The 21645-nt window shown below is 44.2% G+C and overlaps 1 protein-coding gene across 1 annotated transcript in view; it reads right to left on the bottom strand.

Annotated features, from left to right (window-relative positions):
* NGF (nerve growth factor) overlaps positions 1-21645 on the bottom strand; it is a 466973-nt gene that overhangs the window by 49866 nt on the left and 395462 nt on the right. Inside the window, exon 4 of the mRNA XM_085599792.1 lies at positions 6193-6332. The gene's annotated coding sequence lies outside the window, so the exon portion shown is untranslated. The remainder of the gene's footprint in view (positions 1-6192; positions 6333-21645) is intronic.

Genomic DNA, 21645 nt, shown 5'->3' with positions numbered 1-21645 from the left:
GAAGTCCAGAGGAGGCTTTACTGAAAGTGGTTGATGAAGAAGAAGCAGTGGGAATCCTGAGAGTTATCTTGTCCGACATTGGAGTAGAGACGGATGTTCAGGACCTAATACAGTTTGATGATGATGAAGAAACAGTGAAAAGTGATGAAAATCCAAATTGAATAAATCCAAAAGAAATCTTTTGGAGAAGAAAGGAAAAAAAGTAAAATTAAAACTAGTAGATTGTAATAATCTGTTGGGTACTTGCTGCCCTAAAGTTCGGTAGTGGAGTAGAAGAGGCTAAGCAAAAGACACGGTCAAATTAACAAGATGGCTAACACTGAGAATAATCAAAGTAGATGTACCTTCTTGAAAAGATGGTGCTAGATGTGCTGCTGCTGTACAGGTTTATTAATGCTACTTTGGAGTGTGCTTACTCTACTGATTTCTTTTAGAGTAACAATAGACACTTTAGAAGGACATACTGAGAACAAGACTAATATAGGGAAAAGTTCACAGAAGATAGTTCCAACTAGAACTAGCAATGTATATATACATAAGGATAGGTCAATTAATGATTTTTCCAGCAATGTGTTTTCAAAATTGCTGTATGAATACGTAAAGACAATGGATGTAAGGGATTGCTACGTCTGTATGCAATTACCTGCTTCTGTTTCAGAGACTTATCATCATCTTCCGGCTACGTATGGAATTTCATGTAGTGTGTTGTTTAGTATATTTTATCAATTAGGGAAATTAGATTATAATATGTCTAACATAGATAATATTCTTGGGCAACTGCCTATGAATAAAGAACTGAATCCTGCAAAAGAAGCTAACACTTTAGGTGAGATTTTTATAGAAACTAGAGAATTAACATTAGAATATGTTTTTAGAAATAATGTAACCTGCAGTTTGAAAGAAGAAGAGAAAACTTTCCTAGATATGGTTGAGAGAAGAAGGTTAAACATGCACAAGAAAGCAGAAGGGCATAAAATGAGTGAAACAATGTGGGATATTGAGAAAGAAAAAGAATTAAAAAATGGAGCTAGTCCAACTATGGCTATAGATGCACCACAGAAAGGCAAATTATGCATTACCAGGAAGAGATCCCAGTATGATTATTATTTCATAGGGACTAGTGAGTGCCATGATACATACTTTATTGCAACCGGATGGGGATTTAGAGGAGGAGAAGATCCAGTTTTCCCGGGAGTGTATTATATTTGTGGGAATAAGGCTTATTACCGTTTGCCTGACCATTGGTTTGGCACATGTTATGTTGGCCTGGTCTTTCCAAAAACTTTTCACATGGATAGAGTAGACAATGCTGAACATACTAATCCCATAACCCGCTATAGAAGAGAAACATGGACAGAAATTGTAGGAGATATTTTTGGAGCTTTAATTCCAGCAGTGGGAATTTCATTGAATGCATTTGGCATTCGGAAGCTGTCAACAGTGGTAGATCGCTTGTCAACAAGCACCGCTGGAGGCTTTCTTTTGGTAAATACTGAAATGGTTGCTTTACGCGCTATGGCGATGCAAAATCGACTTGCCCTCGACATTCTTTTGGCAAAAGAGGGTGGAGTCTGTGGAATGCTGAAAGTTCAACATTGTTGCACTTACATTCCTGACGAAAGCAAAGATCTAAAGGTCTATATCAAAAATATTACTGATTTGCATGAAGAATTAGTACCACTGTAAGCTGAAAGTATCTGGACTAAAAATGGCTAATAAGATGATTGCTATTAAGAATTTTGTAGCTAAAATAGGTAGTACCATTTTTGGTAAGATATTATTTCCATTAACGTGTGTAATTGTTGCTTTATTGATTCTTAGATTGGGGTGTATGTGTTGTAGATATAGAAGAAATAAAAAGAAAATAACAAGAGAAAATGTTAAAAAGAGACAAAAGAAACCAGAAAGAGATCCACAAGAAATAGAATTAGAAGAATTGAGAGAAAGCATGTATATAGAAACTAAGAGAGAAGATGATATGGAAACAAGAGTTAAAAAAAATTAAACAAGAAGACATTTTGAATTTCTTCAAAAGGGGAAATTAAATTGATTTTTGGGGTTTTGATTTTTGTGGTGATAAGATATCACCAAAGGGGGGATTGATGGAGCAGGGTTTTTACTTTAAACCCAAATACCTGTTTCATTTTCGCATGTTATAATTAAAAGTACTACTAATTAATTATTAATCACTAAAGATTTGTCGAGTCTTGTCTAATCAACCTTATTAACAGAAGAATTACACGTGGGAATGCTATTGCATGGCTAAAATAATAAGTGAACTAAGTTGGTGAGCACACTGACAGAAATAGATGTTGCTTATGTGATGTTATTTTGTTTTGCGCTTATAATTAATACGCATTAATGGCTTTTGATGTCGCAAATGGCTAGGTAAATGCATACACATAAGGGTATTAGCAGGGGAATAACACTGTGTAATCATTTCTATGCAGTAATTATGTTTTGTGTTTCTTTTTACTTAAGTTGACCATTGTGGCCTGCTAGAAAATGGCTCCCACCCGCAGCCTGCATTTGAGTAGATGAATAATTGAAAGGAGGCTTCGCGCTGACTGCGACCTTGCCCTCCTGATGAACTGAAAAGCCATGAACATGATGACAAATCTGGGAGAGATGCCAAATGCCCCTGAACGTGGAGATTTGTTACTAATCCAAATACCGACATGAAGAACTTTTAGTGGTCCCACGAATGGGATACAATTTACCCTAAAGAGACATCAGTAGAAGTAACGAATTAGTTATGGACTCCTAATTTCTATTCATTATTTGAGACTATCAATGCGTGAGAGAAACTATCGTTGTATCCCAATGTACCAAGACGACATAATTTCCGCCATTCGACTGTTTTGTAAGATATGATTGCAACATTTGGAATGTAATTTTAGTATAAATATTAGTAGACTAGAGAGGTCTAGCACCACTTCTTCCCGAACCAATGATCAGAGGTCCCGATGCTAACGGAGAGGACGGTGACTCTACATGACGGCTAGAAACTCTAACTATTTTGCTGAGGACCGGTTCTGACTTAGGATCTGACTTTTAGCCAGAATAGGTAAATATGAGAGAAATGAACTTGCATGTAATTGGCTTTTCTTACAATTTTAGATAAACAAAATTCTGTTTGAATTACTGTGTCGGTGGTTATTTTATTGTCATGTTATTTGAATATTGAGTGTAATATGATGTTTCACCAAATCTATAGCAACTAGTTGATGCCATTGACCTCATGGTACATGCAGATTGGTTAGGTAAAGGAAAGTGTTTCCCCTTATACATGGCACGGATAGAGTGGTAGGATGAATGTTGGTGTTATGGGCCCCACCAGCGTGTGATGTGTGTGTGAGCATGTGACTGTGAGATCACTCCGTCTGTGGAAGTAGAGGGGATTCAGAAGCTCTGATCTGCACCAGCTGCATAGGCTGCTCATCAACACATAATGAATAGGGTATGCCCATTAGAAATATGAATACTACTTCATATAATGGCACGGTGAAGTTATAGTGACGCTATGCACAGCGCTACATAAAACTCCTACACAAATAAATCAATACTTACCATGAAATGTAACCTTATTTCAGTGCCAGTGTCGGTGAAGTGATATACACACAAACAATATCTATTTCTCCATCAACATTCCCAGATATACTCCGAGAATATCTGGATCTCATTGGATGCTGGCACCTTGCCCCGTCCTGACCCCACTCAAAGTCCCGCCCATGTCCACAGCTCAATTTGATGAGTACCTGCACTTATTTTTCCCATTTAAAGCGCTGGTTATGTTGGAACATGAGGGTAGCACGACACTGAGATCAAAATACCAGGACACAGAAATAGCCATTTAGGGCCAAAGGTCGCAGGAGGTTGCTATTGGTTTGCCTAGATGTGGTTTTAAATGAAGAAATTATGATTCTGATCCCTCCCTCGGTGGTGAAGCTATATTTCCTTTTCCTTAAAGCTTCCATAAAAAAATACCAACTAAAAGTCTGTGACTAGCAGTTTTCCTAGGGAGAAAGAGGAAGCAATCTAGGAAGGTTATACAGAGGTTTGTCAGAAATGTAACTACGATTCTCATGCTATGTGTGGTGCACTTTTCAAATGGTCACACAAAAAGAAGAAAACTATGGTCTCTAGAGTCAGCCAAAAAATACTGAGTAGAATGAAAGAAGTTTTTAGGGAAACAACGGAGTCCCATCACCCACCGAAGTGGCCTGCTTCATCATTTGGGATATCCACTCAAATGCATGCCCTCATGGGATCAAGGGTTGCAAACGTCTCAAAAGTAGAAGGGAGTTGAAACAGATGTTTCCATAAGTGGCAAAAAGGAGGAAATGTCCACTATGATATCAAAAATAGATGAGGAGACGGTTTGAAAATTAGGAGGATGATGGTTGCAGTGCTAGTGATGTATTAAGGTGAAAGACAAGTGAGGTTAAAATTAGCTATCAGTCCTGATTGAGGCACCGACGGACAGAGCGGGGCCTCATTCCCTGAGCGGATGCCAGGTGAGGTGAGGTGCACTCCCGTACATGAACGGGTATGAGTCCAATTCTCCTGTGTTTCACTACATCTAGGACTCACAGGTTCTGGCAGGTTGTATGGTCCTAACTGCATTATATTGAGACTTGTGCACACTTTTGTTGGTTCACTGTTTTGCAGTAGCATTCCCACCTTTATTGGTCCTGACGAAAGCCCGGTTTAAAAAAATCTAGGGGCTGAAACATGTAGACCTAGTCCTCACGGACTTATTACAGTTATTCTTTTAAACTGTATTTGCACTGTTTTTAGTTTTGGCACCAGGGTAGCATTCATTAAAATTGGTTAGTACCCTGATAGCTAATTTTAACCTCACTTGTCTTTCACCTTAATTTATCACTAGCACTGCAACCATTATCCTCCTAATTTTCAAACCATCTCCTCATCTCTTTTTGATATCATAGTGGACATTTCCTCCTTTTTGCCACTTATGGAAACATCTGTTTCAACTCCCTTCTACTTTTGAGAAGTTCGCAACCCTTGATCCCATGAGGGCATGCATTGGAGTGGATATCCCAAATGATGAAGCAGGCCACTTCGGTGGGTGATGGGACTCCGTTGTTTCCCTAAAAACTTCTTTCATTCTACCATAGTTTTCTTCTTTTTGTGTGACTATTTCGGCTGGGGAACAAACACTATTGGTCGATAAACATTTTCCCTAAGACCCTCTTTTTGAATACTTATTGATGCACTTTTCAAATGCCCTTTATGGTTTCCCCATACCCATTATGGTCATTACTAACCAACACGTGCTTATTATATTTTCTAGAGGAGGAAAACAAAAGGAGTGCCTCCTTGTGTGAAACTGCAGAACCAGGTTAACGCTGGTGGCCTTGTTTCAGCTCCACACGCCTCTATTTCACACCTGTGCTTTCCATCTAGAGGTACTACCAACATGGAGGTAGCGGGTATGCTGCCGATGTAGTATGCGCTCTGTGGTACACTACTGAACATTGAAATGGCAGCAACACCACGCCAACTAGTAGGTGCCAATTGCTGTTTCTGAGTGTCTGCCTTCAGAATGTGTCAAGAGGTTGGGGTACCCTGGGCCACTCAATGTTTTACGTCACTTTGCCAAATCTCAGAAGGAGTGCATTTTGAAATGAAAGAGGTACTGGTTGGCTGTTGGTTTTAGAGTGGCTCTAATACTACTGGTAGCACAAGCAGAGGTGTTTTGAGCAGTGCACAGGGCAGGACTGGCCGTAGCGGGCGTTGTGCGTTTTCCCAGAAGGCTGGAAGGGTGGGGGCTAGTTTTACAGTGGTGGGGGATGGTTTTGCAGCAGTTCTTTATACTTGGGCCCCCTCAACCCTCCTGGGGCTGCAGTGGCGTAACGAAACTTGAGGGGGCCGCCCTGCAAAGTACATGGAGGACCCCCCTCTCTGGACTCACTTAGGAGCTCTCAGGCCAGGGAATTGTGGTGAGAGGGGCCCAGGAGCTCGGGTCCCCTGCACTGCGGGGGCTGCGGGGCCTTTGTTTCTCCAATGCGGGGCTGGGCCAAAAGAAATTGCCAGGCCTGCTTTGGGTTCCCAGTTCAGCCCTGGCAGCACATCAGAGCAGGTGGTATGACTGCTGCCAGACACGCAGTACAAGTCTACTAAGTGAAACAGCCAGCTCCAGTCTGCGAGGATCCCCGTGACACTCACCTTCAGTGCGGGAAAGAAAGCTGCTCCACAAGGAAGGCGCCTATTGCGTCCAAACGCTGAGCTGACTTGAGGCGCAGCATGCCATCAGTAACAATGTCTCTGCGTAGGCCAAAGACAGATGGACAGCTCGTCTTCCTGACCTAGTTTAGGAAAGAAAGTAAGAAAAAATAAATAAAGGTATTTGGTGTGGAAAAGTTTTAACAAATATTGCAATAAACGTCTCGTCGTGACCCTTGTGGGCTTCTGTTGAAGGACGGCTGCGGTATCTGTGGTAACAATATAGGTGCATTTAAAGTGCCTTGGATAATAAACTCTAAAACATAAGTCCTCCAACTTGGCATTGAGCCTTCCTGTGCACCTAAAGAATATTGATTACTATGTTCTCTATCTTAAATAATGTCTAAGATGCTCACTGTTACTGTGAGGCGATACCAACGACAGAATTTGCGTCTCATAAATATGTAAATATGTATAAAACAAAAAGTGACTTAGTTTCACCAAAGTCACCTTTGTATGCTTTGATGCTCTCGTGCACGCCATTAATAGTGATGACCGAAACAGCTGTTCATCATTTCCGGTAGTCATCAAAAGTAATCGAGGTCATTACTTTTACAATACAGAAGAGTGATGACAATTACACAAAACACAGTTGGGAAAGTCATATATTGCTTAATGGCCCTTTTCGTGGAGAGGCCAGTGTGGTGTAGAGGTTTGTGCATCCTGCATCTCTTGTGCTCCCCGGCTTAGGAACCAGATGGACTGACACCATATATTGGTCACTACCCGGACAGACAAACCTGCATCAACCTTCCCTATGACCCCCTCTCTCATCTAACCTATTCATATTACAGTTCTATACTATTTTGATTGCCAATGTCAGAAACCCTCTCGTTGTGTTATGCAAATAGATGTTTGCTTCCACAAAATCTCACAGCAACCAAAAAAGCAAATCAAATGGAAAATGGTGCTGGGTGGTCGTGAAAGCAAATTTCTACTCTCCACTTATGACACTAGCGGATAAAGAGGAAAGAACTATCTGATATGTTCACTCAAAGTTTCAGCTATAGCAGTCTGGTTTGTGGAGGGAATAAGAATTTTAGGTTCTAGGCGAGCAAAGCCCTTTCCTAATATGAGCTATGACTGAGTTCCCCATTAGGTCAAACACTCTAACCTGTGTTGTAAACCTGGTGGCTGTAAGGAATCCTTAACTCACCCATGCTAGCTTGAGCAAAGTGTGTGTGGTATGTCTGTAGCAGCTCTTCAAACTACGACACACTTATGATTCCCTACCGGCACTTTTGTGCCGGCTGAATGTCACTTTTTTGCTGTTCCAGTGGCGCAATGTGCAACTGGCATATTTATAAGGCCAAGTACACGCCACGTTACGTAGCTTTTCATGGCCTTATAACTATGTGCCCCTTTCACGAAGAAAACTGTGTGAAGGGGCGTTCCATGGGTGTTGCTGGGAGCATTCCCAGCAACATCCATGGCTTTTTGACACTGCCCCAGATTTATGAGAAATCATAAGTCTGAGGCAGCACCAAAAACTTACGCATCCCCAGGGGAGGCACAACGAGGAAAAATATCTTTATTTCTCCTCGTTTTTCCTCTTTCTATGTGTGCTGCACTCTGCAGGACACATAGAACAAGGAAAAAGCCTCTTGTCATTGTTTTTGTGCAGGAAGGTTTTCCTTTCTGAACAAAAATAATCATCCCCGCAACGCAGGCACACTTGCACCATGGTGCAAAGTTGCCTGTGTTGGCGCTAGGCAGCCCATTGTGCACTGGCGTAGGGGAAAAGGACATGTAAGAAAGTGGGTTTCTGTTGCAGTAACCCCCCCCTTTTTTGCCTAATAGCTGATGCACTTTTCCTTGTTGTGCCCTGGGCTCCTGCCAATCAGGTGCCCAGGGCCTGTGTTCCTTCCCTAAAAACTGCCTAACAGCCAAACACCCAAATTGGCAAACCCTGGCCACATGTCAGCCCCTGGTAAATGGTACCCTAGGTACCCAGGGCCTTGTGACCAGGGAAGGCCTCTAAGGGCTGCAGCACTCCTTGTGCCACCCTTAGAGGCCCTGTATCCTAACACACACACACTGCCCTTGCAGGCTGAGTGTCTGGATACAAGACAAAACAGAGAGTCGACATGGCACACATCCCTGTGCGCCATGCCCACAACCTACACTGCCCTGGCATACATCAGCCACCCCTCTAGCTGGGTGCCCTATGCCAGTGGTGTGGACACAGAGGCAGGAGCCCTGTGCCCCTACAGTACCCAGGTCCATTCCTGGGTCCTGTAAGTGCAGTGCTGCCAGCTAAGAGTATATGGTGCTGGGAGCTTGTCAAACACGAACTCCACAGCACCATAATGGCAGCACTGAAGACTGAGAAGTTTGGTATCAAACTGCTCAGCACATTAAATCCACACTGATGCCAGTGTGTGATTTAATGTACAAAGCACCACAGAGGGCATCTTAGAGAGGCCCCCTGAAACCTAAACCTACAATCCACGTCTGTTCTGAGGCTGCCACACAGCAGACATGTTGCTGGACCCCTGGGTAGGAGAGCCCCTGCTCTCCTGGGTCTGCAACAATGCACATCCTGGGCGAGGTGCTAAATCTCCTCCCCCAGGATGGGCAGGGGGAAGCTTCAAAGGCATTCCGCCTCTGTGAGCTTCCCCAGGCCACTGCAACCCCCCACTCTGGCGGGAAGCTTGGCCGGAAACCCCAAATAAGGACAGGGGATGTGCCAGCCTGCCAACCCCACCCCTCAGGTGGGGGAGGCGAGGTGAAGAACATCTCCGGGCTCTCGCCATCTTGAAGATGGGAAGCCCTGCCCAATCAGGACTAGGCTCCTGCCCCCCTCCCACAGGAGAGAGGCAGGATAGGGGGTGTACCCACCCCAGGACAGGGACCCATTGGCCCCTGCCCTTCACCTACCTGTAACCCCCCTAAATCTAGTATTTAGGGGCACCCTGAACCTTCCTTCCCCAGATTCCAGATTCCAAACTACAAAGAAGAGCAAGAATAAAGAAGGCATGCCCTGCAGCTGCTAAAAAGAGGAAGACACCAACTGCTTTGGCCCCAGCCCTACCGGCCTGTCGACCCTCGAACCTGCTCCTGCTCCAACCCGGCATCTCTTGTGGCCAGCAACCTCACAAACCCCGGAGGACCTGGCTACCTCTTGGCTCTAAGCCCCTGGGACTCCCATGAGTAGAGGCTCTACTCGAAACCTATCTCTAACCCCTGGCAGCAGCCCGGAACCGCGAACCCAGCACACTCTGCACCAGCCGAGCCTGGCCAGTGCCGGAGTGAACAAAGACCCTGAGGACGACCCCACGGCAACTGTGACCCCGAGTCCGGCACCCAAGGACCTCCCTCGACACTCCTGAAGAAGCCTGCAGCCTCAGAACAAGGTGCCCCCCCCAACCGCGATCAACAGAGGGTAAGATTTCCCGACACCTAAAGGCACCCCTGCACGCGGCGCCCCACGGCCCCCTGTCCCCAATCCCGGGGTACCTACCTATCCTCCAACTACCCAACTTACCTCTCGAAGTGGTGGTGGCACCTGAAGAGTCCTCGTCCCCGAGCTTGCAGTCTTTTTCTAAACCGGAGATTTCCCATTGAAATCCATTGAGCGCCCGAAGGCTCAAAAGCCCTCTGCACCCAGCCGCCCGAGTGGCCCTGGCAGTGAAAACTCTACACCTACCTACTTCCCCACTTGCCCTGAGTAAGTGACCAGGAGCCCAGCTCCCACAGCCGCGTGGCTTGCCAGTCAGCAGCCACCAAACAAGGCCCCCCTATACCTCATAGGATAACATTGGGCCTAACTCTCTCTACACCCGGCCGCTCTAGAGCCGCTGAGGGTGAACCAACTGTACCTACCTGACCCTGGGAGACCCCTGAGTCTGTGACCAGAACCTCAACTCTGCCAGTCGAGTACTTACCCTTAAACCGCAAACTCTATTTTCTTCATAGGGTAACATTGACTGGCTTTTTCCTGAAATTTCTTCTAAGTGTGGACTTTTCAAATCTTCAAATATTCACCAAAAATCAGCCGAGTGACAAAAACGACTTTACTCACCTGCTCTTAGGTGAGCTCCCAGTGCTGGATCTTGGTGCCCAGCACTGACTCTGAAAAATACCTACAACTGTACTTACCCTTAACTCAATTTTCTTCCATAGGAAACCAATGACTGTTTTTCTGTGAAATTTCTTCTAAGTGTCGATTTCTGCAATCTTTAAATATTCTTCAAAAATCGTATAACATCGGAAAACGTAATTACTTACCTGTTTTGGATAAAGGTCCCAGTACTGAGTCTAGGCACCCAGTACTGGATTACAAAAGTAACGAGAACATACTGTACCTGTAACCTGAATTTTCTTCCATAGGGAATCATTGACTGTTTTCTCTGAAATATTTTGTCAACTTTTAAAATAGCTAAATATTGTTTACAAATCATTACAGTAATTAAGTCGACTTTCATCACTTGATTCTGAGTACTGACCCAGGACTGAATCTAGGATCCAGTTCTGGAATTCCAAAAGTAATCCTAAAAGTAATCTGTGGCAAATAACATGAAACTTCCAAGGAACTCAATGCATTATTGTGTTTAAAATAGAGTTGCCTATTGCAACCACCTGTAACTGTTTACAAAAGTCAATTACATCTTGCAAAAGTATTTATATAAAGCATCTCATTCTGAGAAAGTATATTTTAATTCCAATTGTTGGTTCTAAAATAAAACAAGCATATTTTTTTTATATATAAACCATTGGCCTAGAGTTCAGTTATTGAGTGTGTGAGACCATTTGCTGACTGAGTGTGTACAACAAATGCTTTACACTGTCCTCTGATACTGCCTTACTGCTCGACCAAGCTACCACTTTAGAGAGTAAGGTTATATCTAACTTTAGCCTCTGTCAAACCCCTGGGGATTGTGGACTCTGTACACCCTGTACCTATTTGGGAACAGAATATACAGAGCCACTTTCTCACAGGACAGGAATGCATGGTAGCTAATAGATATGGTGCATTTCTGCCCTTTTCTATTGGCGTAGGGCAGCGCAGCAGCAAGCCCTGCAGTGCTGCCCTACAGCAAAAAACCCATAAATGAGGCCCAAAGAATTTAAAGGTATTAACCAAGTCAGATAAAACAATTAAAATATAATAAATTTAATCAAACCACGTTAGTGAAATTGAATTAAAAAAAATATCATGGAGATTAGGGTTCTGAACGGTTTTATTACTCCATTATAGTAGTGTGGAGGTCCTGGTTATTGGCATACTAGTAGTTTGCTGAGTTTCTTGCTTTTCCCCATGCTCGTATGAGGGCTTACATTGCATACGTTTCTCTCTCTGGTACTCTGAAACCATCCTGCGCCAATTTTGTAAGAACATTTGGTGCTGGAGTAAATACCTCACTCACATTTTCATCAAAAATCACTCAACACACACACGTTCAACATGTCCTGTAAAACACATTTAGAAAATATACGTACCATTTTAGAATGCAAATGGGCCAAAAAGTAGTCTAAAAGGATTTAGAGTTTGAATCCAGTTTAAAGTACAGTTAAAATTCAAATCAACAAGCCAAACAGTCCTATTTTACCCGTTGGAAGCAATGTACAGTTCACAGACGGGCAACTTACAGGCTCACAGTCCCGGTATGGCCTTTGGAGCTCTGGGTCAATGGCGTCAAACAGCAGGCTTGAAAGTACTCACTTACTCCAATGGGAGACTGGAAGACAAAGCTGATGTGCACCTGTCAATGACTCCAATCCATTAAAGGTCTTGTAAGGTAATGTTAAAACTAAGTTGAGGGGTGAAGGGAAGGGCCAGGATTAGAACATTCCAGATGCAGACTCCTCAAGGCGTTGGGGCTCTAGGCAATGCTCAGTAGAGTCCTTGATCAGGTGGAAACACTTCTTCTGGCTGCCTCTATACTAGCCCAGTAAACAGGAATCAACTAGGATGCCAACTCAAACGTGGAGGGTTTTGGTGTTCTGATGATTTAATTCAGGGAAAACATGGATACATTCTACCTGCACGTATTGGTTTCTTCAAGGGTAGTTCCACGGAGCTCATTCCCCGTAGCAGTTTCTCTGAGCACCTGGTTCTAGGAACAGATTCATCTCAGACCACTCAGCTTTCTGGAGTCTCTGACCAAACCTCTCCTTGGCACGAAAGCAAACTCAGTGTTCGGGTCCTTCTTAGCTCCTGGCTTCTTAGAGTAAGTGTATTCAGCTGATAAGCTCTTCCCAAGAAATGTGTTCAATTGTCCATGTGGACACCAATGCAGGAAGCTGGCATTACCAGCTCTGAAGAAGAGGGTGGAAGCAATCATCATCCATCTTTCACTTACTATTTCTTTCATTCCTTGATCATCTAAAGGTAACCATAATGATCAGTAAATCAAAGATGATCTTAAACAACCTTCACTCCACGTCTTACAATTTTCATGAATATTATTTCAAAAACAAGCCCTTAAAACACATAGGGGAGACACTGGAGCTGAGGAGCTGAGTTGAGATGGGACAACCCACCATAGAATGCGGTCAAACATTAATTTGTTTACATTTGCATGGTAGCACGTGAGGAAGGTGACATTTCTAGGCATTTGTTAGGTATCATATATCATCATTTCTTTGGAAGGGAGAGGGGTAGCTATGGGGACTACTGAGTGTTTGCGGACCCCAAGAATATCATGCCTGTGAAACGTACAAGATTTAGTGTGGGGAAGATTACATTCTCCATGGTGGTGTGTGACAAGGGACTCTGGTGTTTTCGGTTTTGGGGGATGAGTCAGGCCGCATGAGGATGGTGAGAGAATAAAGTAAGATACATCAGCTACATACAATTCATTTGTTCATGCTTGTTTTACTTTATTTGCTGTTCTAAAGTGTTGCAAATCATGTAGCATCACAGAGGTTGTGTAAAAGTAACAGGGAAGATTGGAGGGACCAGACTCATAATGATCAGAGTAGAGACAGTCAAGGAACTGATTCTGGCGTGGTCCCTCATTAATTTTTAGTCTGATTTGGTTATATAGCCTTTATAAAGTCTTAAATGATTCACTTCTGCTCAGGCCAGGCATGTTTAGGCAAGAGCCAACAGTGTTTTCAAACTAGATCTTTCTATAACATGAAGCTAATAGAGCCATTTCAATGCTGGTGTAAAGTGGTATAATACACTTTAGACGAAAAAGAGGAAAGCAGCCTGGCTGTTGGCTTAATGTAATTAGGGCTGGACTGGGGAACCAAAAGCAGCCCTGGCAAAAATACTCAAATCAACACGTTCCCTTCATCACTTCACGCTAAAGTTCTCTTTCATTCCATGCATTCTCTCTCCTCTCCTTCTCTTCTCTCTCTCTTCTCCCTCTCTGATCACTTTATCTCTACCTTCCCTCTTCCTTAATCTCTTTACCTCTCTCTTGAAGCCTGCCCTCCGTGCTGCCATTAACCTTGTGGGGATGGGAAAAGCAACAGAGGCACCAGGAGCGTCTCTGAGCTTTCAAAACGGGCCTCCAAAGGCCCCAGTCCACCAGGGAAATGCCTGGTGGAATACAAGGCCTGTTCGTTCCAGAATTGAATTATATAAGTGATGGGTTTTAGAATATTCCAGACAGGACATAACCACAGAAAGAATTAGCTTGATTTTCTGCAATATGTAGAGTAATGGACAAACTCTTTTAAGCAAGAGTAGGTGATGAAAGACTGATTTGGACTTGGAATGGACACTAGATCTGGGCTGGCAGTGCATGTAAGCAAAATCTGAGTTTAGCACTCATCAAACACATCCAATATTTCTGTATCCAGCAATGCAACAGGGATTAGAAATAAAATACATAAAAAAATCACAACATCTTGTAGCTTCAGATGAAATTCGGTGCACTCTAATTAACCACATAAAATAGCCAATTTTGAGGAAGTTTAGAACAATGGTAAGCAGCGTATTGTAGACACTGAAAAGCATTGGCAAGAGTCAAGCCTTTGGGTATACACCACAGAAGATGATGGCACTACTCAAGAGTATAGGACCCAATTTCACTTAACAGGAGGAGCAAATCTATTAAAAAGCACCTGATGACCGATGGCATCTTATACTACTAAGAGGCCTGGAAGGATCAGAGCACTGGGGATATGTGGACAATGGCTGTTAAAGAGTTCTTCTCTGGTGTTTAGGTGTTGTCTCAGTTTCTCAAGTCGGTCTAAAAACTGACTGGAAGTCACTTAGTAAGCTATTGAGTTAATTTTGGGAGTACAATTACTGAGATTTTCTAGTGCTCTGGTATGCACGAGATGGGTCTGAAGCTGGAAACATTGTCAGGCATGGTAGAGCGTATCTTTAGGATGGGAGCAATGATTGAATGTTATGGTTTTCCCAAAGCACCCACTGCTGTTTCATGAAAGATCTTCAGGAAAGGAAGGTAATCAGAGATCCCAATGCCACCCGACCACTACACAACTACCAGTCTGGCTACAGATCATGCTGCAGTATGGGTCTGCTAATTTGTACATCGCAGATGATGGCCTCATGGCCACAGCTAAAGATGAACTTTGATTCCTGATATTGCTGGACATTTTCACTTCCTTCGACTCAGTCAACCACCTCACCCTCACGCGCGCCCTGGAGTCTTGAATCGGATTCATTGGAAGTGTCATTGGCAACTGACACCAGTTTGTTCAATGGGCACCTCCAGGTCCCAAAAGAACCATGCAACCTGGAGAGTCCCATACGGTCCTCTGTCATCTTTAGCCTCTACCTGGAGCTGGTTGGTGCTCTAATCAGAGATTAAGCATCAAAATTCACCAACATGCCGACAACTCTATATACACAACTCTTTATACAGCTCTACTGAAAGTCCCCTCTACTTCAGACATCTAATGCCTCAAATACTACCTGCACATCATCCAGACCTGGATGTCCAGCGCCTACCTGAAGCCCAACCCAACCTGGACAGAATTCCTGTTATTTGCAAAGAACAGCAAACAAGAAACAGTACAAACCTGGCTAAATGACATGAACCTTGATGTCTTTGATCCCTATTTCATTTAAAGGCGACATGGTACCAGCTATCTCTTCTGAAGAAAGTGGAATAATTTCTTCTAGAGAGCATCTTCAGAACTGCTATTCAAGCCATTGTACTCTTGCATCTGGATGGTTGTAATGACCAGTGCCATGGCATCCCAGATTTCACACCGACTCCGACTAAGAACATCCTAAAGGACTCTTTATGTCTCATCTATGGCATGAAGAAATATAATGACCACCCCATCCTGATGGAACTCCTTTGTCTTGCCTTGACCGGCCCACACCAGCTTTAAAGCCAGCTGCATCATTTACAAAGCCATCAAACTAGCACCCCTATTTATCTTGCAGACAATATCACCATCTCTGGTGGTTCTAGGTACACCAGCAGCCAGGACACCATCAGACTGCAGACTAAGAAGAGGGAAAAAAAGTCAAAACAAAGCAGGATGCCTTTTCCATCTATACACCCAGGATCTGGAACAACATCTCCATAACCATCAGGACTGCCTCAATGCTGCTCAAATTTAGGAAAGAGATGAAGATGCACTTCTTTACAGAACACTACATCACAACATATTAACTGTCCATAAACGAGCTACCTCTCCTATCACTCATTGACTTTATGCTTGCCTTTGACCTTTGACTGAGCTCCGTTGCTTTTTAGCTAGGTTTGCATTCCAAAAATTACATACACGCATAATCCATACATCCCATATGCAACCAATAACATATAATGAAGGATTACCACACAACCTGGTAAAGCATCACGCAACAGATGCTGCAACCAGGAGCTCGTCTCGGCTCCCAGTCCATGCACTGTTCCTGAACTCCTAACTGCGGCTGAACAACACGTCCTCTGCAGTGAAGCACACCCACGGCAAGCTGACAATGCGGTGTATAAACTGAGCAACTCAAACCGCTGCCATCACACTCACACGCCCAGGAGTGGGTCCTTGCTGCCGAGCCCCGGCGCTCACCAAAATGGCACCCAGCACCCCGCGAGAGACGGAGATCCCCAAAGTCCGGCGAAGTGAACACGGAGTTGATGCGGCATCGAAAGATCACTGGCCGTGGCTAGGGAAGAAGGTTATCGGCATCATGAACACCAAGCATCCCCTGGGGAGTGCGACGCTGTTCCTAAGTGATTGCTGGAGCGGACTCCGCTGCCCCGTGAGCCTACGCAGGACCTCCAAGGTGCGTGAAAGACGAGAGAGGGACCCAGAGAACACCGAGATCCCTGCTAATTGAGACAGACCCCCAAGTGTTGGCTACCTGGCGAGCGAGGGCTGAATAATATAACTACGATTACTAACAAGCCCCGCCTGACCCTAAGATGGCGGCCCGGCTTTGACCATAACCACTGGTGAAAGACTCTTTCCAGCTCACAAACTGCCTCACCTCGCACCCTGCTACAAAGACTTGGCAAGTAAGACCCAGTGCCTCACCTGACCAGAATACAACCCCAGGGATGCCACACAGAATAGACTCTACCGACACAGTGCACTCTCAACAGGGAAACACCATCCCCCTTCAAAATGGCACCCACAGACGTACAAGCGGCGTTGCCACTCTAGGGTCGGAGTACTATCCATAAAACTGACGCGTCCGTGTCCCAACACCCGCTGAGCATAAGGCTGTTATCGGGGGGCCTACCAGGGAGCCTGCAGAGGAGGTGCCCCCCACTGATGACATTACCACAGCAGAAGCCCACGACACCACGCTTTAGCATAAGACCCCCCAGGTCATAGTTGCCAAGGTGTCAGGCCGAGCACTCGGTAATCACTGACTGCCTCGTAATCCCACTATAACATTGCCGAGAACCACATTTCCCAAGATGCTCAGCTCAAGGCACGACTCACGTGACTCTGACGCAGGGCGCGTTTTCCGATATCTACGCTACCGGAAGAACACTCAGCGCTGGTTATTCCTTCAGCAAGAGCAGTCCCGGCGGTCCAAGGAAACGACAACCCGACGGCCAGCAAGTCGAGTACCGTGAGTACTACCCAGCTTCGTTGTTCCCGGTCCTGATTTCGGAGGCTTTCCTCACCCGTTCCTCTGTTGGAGAGACATCATTGCCGAGTCTCGTGCAGAGGAACACTAAAGAGTTCAGTTGATTCCTTCCCCGTTCCTCTGTTGGAGAGACCTCATTGCCGAGTCTCGTGCAGAGGAACGCTAAAGCGTTTCGTTGATTCTTTCCCCGTTCCTCTGTTGGAGAGACCGCATTACCGAGTCTCGTGCAGAGGAACGCTAAAGAGTTCAGTTGATTCCTTCCCCGTTCCTCTGTTGGAGAGACCTCATTGCCGAGTCTCGTGCAGAGGAACGCTAAAGCGTTTCATTGCTACATCCCGGTTCCTCTGTTGGGGAGACATCATTTTCGAGTCTCGTGCAGAGGAACGTTGCGTTGTTTTCTCCCTGCTCCTCTGTTGGTGAGAGAGCGGTCCGCCTCTCTTGCAGGGGAGCCTCTTCCTAGCTCCAGGCTTTCCAAGCTGCCCTCCGCTCTGCACCCGAGAAAGGCATCACGGAAGGTCGTGGGTGAGATCCTCTGCGCAACTGGATACAGTAAGACTCTCCTTAGCGGGAGACGCCACGGGTTACTCATTAAAACAGTGTATTACGTTGTGGTGATAAAGCCAGACAGGGGCTCTGTAAAAAACGTTATTACAGTACAAACCTTGCCGGCGCCCACGTTAGGGGCTACACCCTCAGGTAGCGGAAAGACATATTTCCCTATCGGGTGGCCTCACAAAGACGTTCTCTGTTTCCTACCTTTTATGTACATATTGCAATGCACAATCACTGCTGAATGAGTAACAAAGTCCTTTGTTCATTATCTATCCTTTTGCCTAGGAAAGAGAGATATCAGGAGTATAGAAGGTCACTGTGTTGCTCTAACACCAGGGTCATATATGTCTTCGGGTACGTAAGGGGGCTCCTCTCTTTCATTCATACAAGAAGGAAGCCTGTTGGGTTAAGGCTTGTCCTCCGGGTTGCCAGTGTGTAGTAAATGTTCTCTTTTCTGGTTACATTACAGGCTAAACCAGTGTAGTCCTCCTCTTCTCTCTTCAGGCAATACAGCTTCGTTTTTTCTTCTTTTCAGGTAGGGGGTAGAACTAGAGCGGTTACTCACCTGTTAGACTGTATCTACTGCTAGAGACTGTACTTTATCAACAAATATTGATTGTGTCCCTTTCTCTTCCCAGATCTCCTTCCCTGCTGTCCCTACCCTTTACTTCCCTCGCTTGACTACTTCACTAGTCCGCGTTATTCAATATTCTGGACTTGGGGCAGTCAAGAGGTGGACCCATTAAGCATCAGCACAGCTCCGAGGAAACCAGGAAGATTGGAACCTGACACAAGGTTTCGGATTACTTATGTATGATATTTTCATGGTTTCGGTTTAATTGTGAGTGGACATTCAACAACTATGAGTGACACTCTCTCGCAGTCATAATCAGGCAATGAATATGAGGGAAATATATCAATACGAGACATAATACCCTTTTGAACAATGGAAACTCTAATAAAGCTTGGAACTGTTGTAAAGCACCTGAAATTGAAGGGCACTAACCTAGTAAAAAGCAGTAACTCACAGCTAATCCTCATCAAAAACAGTTTTGCGAATATATATGTGTGGTTCTTATTCTTTCTCTCCTTAACACCTTTTGTCCTCTTTCTTGCTTTTTTCCTCCTTCACACTGTCTCACTTTCCTCCCTGTCCCTTGTGCCCTTTGACTTAGCACTCCTTCTCCCCTTGTTGGGGAAAGATCCAATATTTACACTCTGGAGTCTCAGTGACCCCTCTGAGACAGTCCACAGTGCCAACGGAGCCACTCGCAGTTGAGGTATGGTATGGGCCCCTTGCCAAAGCACTCCCTCTCCCCTTGTTGGGGAAGGATCCAGTAGGTAGGCCTTGGAGTCTCAGAGACCCCTCTGAAAGAGTCCACTGCGTAAAGGGAGCCTCTCGCAACGGAGCTGTGGGCATGATACCGCTTCCCCTGGGACCACAGCTTACTGGACTTTGGACGCAGCTTTTACTCGTCTACCGGTTTGTTCCCCGTCACCCTCCCCCTCCTCTTACATGCTTTGTCTCTCCCCCTCCTCTTTCCCTCCTTCATTCTTTGTCTACTTCCCCTGCTCATACCCCCTCTCCCCTGAATCTCTCCCCTTGCCTGCTTTTTCCCTTACGAATATGTCCTTATTATTTTTCTCAACCTATCATGTCATTATGTAGCTTTGCTCTGATACTGTGTAATCCTTGTAACAATGTAACCTGCAACTATGGGCCGATACTCATGTAAAGCGCTCTGATACCACCGGGTCTAGCCAGCGCTATATAAAACCTTTCGAATAAATAAAATATAATTAAGGATTGGTTAACATTCAGTTTCATAGGATTCTGAAAGCACCAAAGAAAATATAGGCATTACTTTTGCTGATTATAGCAAACTTGCAATCCAAATGGAAAATATTTATTTTGCGCAACTATATAAACATTTTTAAAACATAGTGGACGACAATGTATAAAATGCTCTTTTTCAATAACATTTCTCCATTCAGTGCTCATCTTGGTTCCTGAAAACTTAAGAACTTAGATATGAAATTTTTAGACCAAAAAAGAACTGTCCAAACCCATTTGTGTTTAATTTCCTGCTGTAAAACACAAGAAGGCTCCAAAAATAATGTTCATGAAACCCAAGGATAATATAGTGGATGTGTGCAAATCCTGGCCTTATCCCCTTATCTGGGTGCAGAGAAGACACTTTATTTACAGATCTCATGCCATGGTATTTAAGACTTGGATATTTCTAACTTATCCTGGATTGCTCTTTGCTGCTTTGTTTCATGTGTTTAAATGAAAAGATGTGCTGGCTTTGACCCTCAACAGCATACTGCTTCTGTTCTTCCATCGGTTTTGTTCGTAAGACGATCACAATTATTTCAGAGAAAATATATTTTAAAGGAGGTTGATTTCATAGGATTGCAGATAGGATGCAAGATCTGGCGTACGTGCAGCATCCTTAGTAGCAAAGATAGGGTTTAATAGGCAAAGTTAGCAGTTTCTCAGTAATCAGTGCAGCATGTTCTTTATCCCGCTGGACCTACATGAGGCAGCTTTATGTTTTTGACCTTCATTCGACCTTGCTTTTGTCCAGAGAGCGAGGAAACTACAAAACGACTGTCTTCACCCTGCGGTGGACCTCAAAGGATAAAGAGACTTAGACTAGACAGAGCATCTCAGGAAAAATATAGAACATGTAAGGTACCTGTTTGCATCTTGCTGTTTGTTGATCAAGGCTGGCAGTCAACTTTTCCATGGGGCTATAGGGAGGTACTGTAACCTGAAGTAATTTACAAGTTAAAATTGTGTGCCTTTCGTTTACACCACAAGTAGAAATTAGCCAGTAATTTGGACTAGTTGAAAATATCAGAAAATTACCTACGATGCAGTTAGTTATAATTAGCATGGTGGTACTCTCCCCACTCTAGTCTATGCTATAGTAAGGAAAGAATTGGACTTAGCAATGGTTAAATTTACTATTCCCATATTAGTCTGTGCAACAGTATGGGAAGTGTTGGACTTCGGAGGCGTTAAATTTACTATGCCCATTCCAGTCTATGCTACATTAGGAAAAGCGTTGGACTTCGGAGAGGTAAGATTTACTATTCCCACTCCAGTATGTGCAACAGAAGGGAAAGTGCTGGGGTTTGGACGAGTGAAATTTACTATTTCCACTACAGTCTGTAAAACAGTATGGAAAGTGTTGGACTTTGGAGTGGTAAGATTTACTATTCTCACTCCAGTCTATGCTACAGTAGGAAAAGTGTTGGACTTCAGAGGGGTAAGATTTACTATTCCAACTCCAGTCTATGCTACAGTAGGGAAATTACTTCTTCAAAACAAACACATTACATATTTGAATACCTCTAATAATTTATCGAAAAATATATAACATGTAATATGAACTATATTAATTTGCATAACATATATGCATATTACATATATATTATCTTCTAGCGGTCGCCAGTAGATAGTTATAGTTAGGACCATGTTTCCATAGGAAATCTGAAAATTCCATTTTGAATAACTTTGGCGCCGGTTGACGAATCCTCGCGAAATTTTCAAAACTAATGGGGCGCTCCGCTCAGCTCCTACCCTGAAAGTCTCGGGGTGATTCGTCAAGCGGGGGCTGAGAAAAAAGGGGGGTCCCAAAACGCGTTTTCCCCATGCATTTTCCCATAGGACCTTTAGTCGAAGGTACAGCCCGAACGGCTTAACAGAATTACTTGAAATTTGGCAAAGAGGTAGTCCTCAGGTCAGGCATGTGCCTTTTGCATATATGGTGTCAATCTGTTCAGTAGTTCCTGAGAAAATTGCAGTTAAAAGCACATAAATATCTATAGCCGCGCACCGTACGCGCACC

This window comes from Triturus cristatus, chromosome 1_1 (assembly GCF_964204655.1).
Source record: "Triturus cristatus chromosome 1_1, aTriCri1.1, whole genome shotgun sequence".
NCBI lineage: Eukaryota > Metazoa > Chordata > Amphibia > Caudata > Salamandridae > Triturus > Triturus cristatus.
This window is presented reverse-complemented; position numbering and strand designations above follow the sequence as displayed.